Raw genomic sequence first — 5,900 nt, 5'->3', positions numbered from 1 at the left:
GTAATGAAATTACATAGGCGACCTTGGACCGGGAGGTAGGGAAATTCTGGGGGAGGCACTCAAACTGGATTTCACATTGGTTTATGAAACCACGACAACATTGTGGAGTACCGTCAAACCTTTCAGGGGTGGCCAAGTGGAGACGAGACTTCTGTGGCGTAGCCCCTTGAGGTAACCCTGGAGAACCAGCAGGAACGACAGGTGGTGAGGCCGTGGACATAGATGCCAGTGTATTTTGTATGGTCATTAACTGTCCGGACAATTCTTGCAGGTACTGAGCCACATGCCGCTGTGCCATCTCTTGGTTATCCATACGGCTTGTTAACTCTTGAAGAGTCCCAGTACCTTGGGCACCTGCGGCTTCCATTTGGCCTGAACAAACTGTCACGCTGGGAGGTGGGTTTTTGAAAGCCGAGGTCTGAGGCTGCGGGAGGAGGCGAAGGCGAGGGGCCTGGACGTATGATCTTCCGTATCCACAAGTCTTGATCGTTGGCTAGACCTAGTCAATGGTGCGGAGTCTAACTCACAAGGAGGTGTTCGCCAGTGACCCCTCCAAGCGGGATATGGGCTTGTGCGGCTCCCTGTAAGCAGGTCACGGTCCTTTGACTGGGTGACCAAGGCCTGCAGGGAAAAGAGGATCAAAACACCCATGGCCCAAGGGTAATGCCCGGAATAGGCACGTGGGAGTGGGATAGAACTCCTGGCTGGAGAAAGGCACTTGAGGTGCTGGCTAGAGAGGTGTGGAGATTTATTGGTAGGCTGAGGTAACAGCTGGATATCCCACGAAGTATATACCGGATTGCCGGCCGGAGATCATGCACTAGGGTGCAATGAGATGAAGGGTTAACCTGCACACAGGCTGTGATGGTGAAAGCACTGCGATGAGATGAAGGGTTAACTTGCAAACAGGCTGTGATGGTAAAAGCTCTGCGATGAGATGAAGTGTTAACATGCACACAGGCTGTGATGGTGAAAGCACTGTGATGAGATGAAGGGTTAACTTGCAAACAAGCTGTGATGGTAAAAGCTCTGCGATGAGATGAAGGGTTAACCTGCACACAGGCAGTGATGGTAAAAGCACTGTGGTGAGATGGAGGGTTAACCTGCACACAGGCTGTGATGGTAAAAGCACTGTGGTGAGATGGAGGGTTAACTTGCACACAGGCTGTTGATTAGTAAAGGCACTGTGGTGAGATGGAGGTTAAACTTGCACACAGGCTGTTGATTAGTAAAGGCACTGTGGAGAGATGGAGGTTAGCTTTCACACAGGCTGTTGATAGTAAAGGCACTGTGGTGAGATAGCTCAGAAGCTCTGGAAGAAACACACTGGAAGCACGGGAACCTGGAACGAGACTCCTCTAGTTACACTAGCGGCGACAATGATTGTTCAGGCAACTACCTGGAGCACAGGAGCCGGATATATACCCCTGGAAGCCTGCTGATAGGCCCACAGCATCAGCTGACCAGCCGGGCCACTCAGGGAAGGAAGTACTGACATAGGGAAAGTGTCATGGCAGCGCCCATGATGGAAACTGCGATCCCCGCTCACCGGGTCGCCTGACACCACAGCTACAGGGTGAATGCTCAGCTCCTCCCACGTCGCCGCGCCAGCCGCCCGACTGCCCGGGAAGTCAGAGGAAGCCGGTGGGACGGTAAGGGACGGCCGATCCCCGGTTGAACTCTGACAAAGGGTTTGTTGCTGGGGCACTCTTATACAGAATATCAAATCAAATCACATGTATAAAATATAACTTTTAATTCATATAATTAAAATAGTATTGGCCCCCTAATAGCATGTAATAAGGTGACATATATTGAGAGCGATAATGAGAGTCCTCGATATATGGTGGTGAAGATATTATATATAAGGTGAGGGATCCCCTATATCATAGTATTGATAAATGGTCATAACGATATGCATATGTAGGGGGATACATACCTTATAAACCCTGATTCAATTTACAGAGAATGCAATATATTGACATATCTTTGCACTATCATTAGACATATTGCAATTATTGTGCAGCATCTAGCCTCTGCTGTGTTACCAAATAGTCCCACTTCACCTCCTGTGTATATAACCTACAGCACCTGGTATTCCCAGGTGGTCTCCCATCCAGGTACTAACCAGGCTCGTACCGTATAGCTTCCAAGATCACACGAGGTTGGGCACATCCGGTAGGGTATGATTGTAGGTGAATCTGCCCGAGATAGGGGAGTGTGAATGCCCAAGTAAACACAGTGGAGAGGTGTTTGTAGGACTGTCTTCATAAAGGAAGTCCACTTTATTAAATGATACACAGTTCAACAAAAAGTAGTGCATAAGCGTACTTTAATGTCAGAAAATATAATTGTTATTTACATACATTCATGTCCAAGGGGCGTATTCATCAACACTAAATTAACATTTTTGAGGACATTTTCCTTAAATAACATTATTTTAGTATTCATGAAGCCACTTAGCACAGGAGATATCACTGATATCTCCTTGCTAAGTCCCCCTGCGTTCATTTCCACACTCCCCATACATTAGTACATTAGTATGGGGATGTGGAAATTATGGTAGTCATCAAATTCCGAAAATTATCAATTTTCGGAATTTGATGGAGGTACTATCCGCCACTGTGAGGTGGCGAATAGCAGGTGACACTTACCTGCTTCCAGCTGGACAGGTCCCCTGGCGTCTCCCTCCGGTGCTCTGGTGTGTCCTCTGGCTCTGGAGGCTGGTCGGACACTGTTCTCCCCGCAGAACACAATAAAGATTAGAAAAAAAAAAAACTTTTTTTTTTCTTTTCTAATCTGTACTGTGATCAGCTGGGAGACCATGTGACAGACCAGCAGGACGGAGCCAGAGGCTGCTGCGCGGACAGGTAAGTGCTGAAGGGGGGGAGGGGTGAGGTGAGCAGGGGGGGAGGGGGGGCAGGTGAGCGGAGGGGGGGACACAAACTTACAGCCGCTGTAGGTAGTGCTGCTCATGCGCTGGGTTTACAGATGTAACAGCGCATGCGCAGCACTGTTTCCAGCTGCGGTAAGGTAGTGTAGACAGGGATAACTATCTATTTCCTGAAAAGCTGTCATCGCAAAAATGACAGCTTTTCGGAATAGATAGTTATGGGGAGGAGGAATGATGAATTCCTCCGGTAATTAGGTAGAACTCCATGCGAGTTCTAAACCTAATTAACCTCCAGGGAAAGTTTAGTAATGATGAATAGGCCCCCAAAATTGATCATATTGTAATAACTTATGACTGTTATAAATATAAATAACAGATTCTCTTATGTAGATGATAAATCTCAACTACTGCAGATCTATATACAGTATGTGGAACATACCACCATGGATCAGCTGACCAGTCAGTATAAAAATTTGTAATGTATTATCTCAATTATACATAAGAATTATATTAAACCAAACAAGCCTGCAAGACAGACATAAGCATGAAAGAAACCAGGGTTAGTGTTCCCTATGATAATTACAATTCAATCCAATTGGCGTAAAATTCAGAGGAAAAAAAGGGGGGGTTCACAGTGTAAAACACTTCTGGTATTCCTAACATGATTGCTAAAGTGATACAAGGAGACTAGAATACTAAAATTCTAAATGGGTATGCCTGCAGCATATCCTCCTATGTAAGCCAACCGACTCAGATGGAAAAAGTTGCAATACAAAAATACCAGCATAAACCTGATTGTAAATTAACACAAATATGTGATTCTGGTTAATACTTTGCATGGGGCAAGTCACCTTACAGCAGAAATGCAGCCAGCTTATTATAAAGAGGAAGCGTGCAAAATATCCCCTAATTCTGACTTCTGACACATTAGTCAGATGTGCTGTGACCTCAGTGCAGGGCAAAACCGCCCTACACCAGAGAAACAACCAGTTTGTTATGAGGAGGAAAGCATGTCATATACCCACTTATAATGGTTGGTCAGGGTGAGCTGATCACTGAAGAAAAGAGTAGTCAGTCAATTATATAAGCAGTAAGGTTATCCACAAATGTGGCAGGCAGCGTCTGCACTGACACAGCAGTCAGTCTGCAGACATACATACGATCTCAGGGTTAAGGTCTCTAGGAGTTCGGTCCGTGCACTGGCCGAACTTCCGGGGTCCGTGGACGCGCGTTTCGCCAGGAGGTGGCTTGAACACCTGTCCATCCACTACTATGATATAGGGGATCCCTCACCTTATATATATCTTCGCCACCATATATCGAGGACTCTCATTATCACTCTCGATATATGTCACCTTATTACATGCTATTAGGGGGCCAATACTATTTTAATGATATGAATTAAAGTTATATTTTATACATGTGATTTGATTGGATATTCTGTATAAGAGTGCCCCAGCAACAAGCCCTTCGATCTAATTGTGTGGGCAGTACATGATAATTTGCGCTGCCAGTAGGTTTTTCTCAGCAGGAATGAAGTTCTGGCAGCTGTCTTTCCTGAACCTGCTGGCCTTGGTGACGGAGGCGGCCAGAAACCTCCGTTATCTGCCGCGGTCCCTCCATGTACGACAACAGGAGCTTGGCCATGGCAGTTGGCGTTAGCCGCTGTAGCCTATAGGCTGCACTTTGCAGAAATTACCGGGAGCCCCTGTCCCCGAGTGCGATTCTTAATACATTTGGGAAGCACATAATTTCTTATTGCGAATAGCGAGTGTAAGACCTGATAACTGATAAATATGTCCCTATTAGAGCAGTAAACATCTCAAATCGACTACTATATAATTTTAGGGGTGTGCAGGGAGACTAGTCACAAAAATATCCACAACAGTCCAGAATTAAGGTGTTCCGGTAAGTTATTATTAGCATTGTGCATTTAGCAGGTTTCGTGCAGTGTTCTAGAACACCTCTAACTCGCTTTTATACTTGCCCGGCTCCTAATACTGACCTGACGAAGCCGCTGCTCATTTACAGCATAGGTGCATATTTATGCAAGTTCAGTTGTGGGAAATGCCCAGAAATAACCATCCTCCAGATGCCGTCATTCTGGCTGTCCCCTCCAGGCACAGCAGGGGGAGTTGGTGGGGGAGTGAGGGGGCAGTGGTGGGGTGTGCCAGCATGATCGCATCATGTACGATGACACGATTCAGCACGGATCACGTCGTAAGCCTTCCCAGACCAATTGGTGCTCGGTAAGTGGCCGGTTCCAGTGGGGTGTGGGTCGCTACGGGGGGTGCGGGGGAGTAGCGGCCGACTCCGGGAGATTTGCTCACTCTTCCGGATGGCCGGGGCGACACCTGATTTCTAGGAGCATCCTGGCTGTTTTACGGCAGAGTAGGCAAATATGCTCTGAATCAGACCCACTGCACAATGACACATGTCAGATAAAAGTGACGGACATAGGGCCTGATTCAGTAAGGATTGCTATTATGAACGTACGCACACAGCAGGCTTGCCTACCCTCCCGATTTGGCCGGGAGCCTCCCGATTTTCGGGTGCCGCTCCCGGCCCCCCGGAAAGGCAGGCAAGCCTCCCGGAAGTCTCACACCCTCCCCACCTCCCCCCTGAAAAAAAGAGAAATCCCGCAGTGGGGGGCCCGGTGACGCGATTCGCGCAGAATCGCGTCATCATGGCCCGCCCCCTGCTTCACAATGCCGAAAATCACGGCATTCTGAAGAGGGGGCGGAGTCACGGTGACGCAAATGTGCGGCTCCGCCCCCAGTGTGCCCGCCCCGCCCCCGGCTCCGCCCCCAATGACCGGCCCCGCCCCCGCTATTAGCCGACAATCAGCTCCCTCCCGGAAGGCTGGAGCTGATTGTCGGCAAGTATGGCACACAGTCTCACTGCGAAGATATGCTAATGATTGCAATCGCTATGCCGTGGCAGCACAACATAAGGACGCCCACTTTACCTTACACACATCCGTCATACTTAGTAAGTTTGCAAACCC

At 48.1% G+C, this 5,900-nt stretch overlaps 1 pseudogene; it reads right to left on the bottom strand.

The window, feature by feature from the left end:
- Positions 1 to 2,079: 2,079 nt before the first annotated feature.
- Positions 2,080 to 2,197, bottom strand: LOC148508533 (5S ribosomal RNA; annotated as a pseudogene).
- Between the last annotated feature and the right edge of the window lie 3,703 nt (positions 2,198 to 5,900).

This window comes from Taudactylus pleione, unplaced genomic scaffold, assembly GCF_031769625.1.
Source record: "Taudactylus pleione unplaced genomic scaffold, aTauple2 ptg000361l, whole genome shotgun sequence".
NCBI classification, from domain to species: domain Eukaryota; kingdom Metazoa; phylum Chordata; class Amphibia; order Anura; family Myobatrachidae; genus Taudactylus; species Taudactylus pleione.
This window is presented reverse-complemented; position numbering and strand designations above follow the sequence as displayed.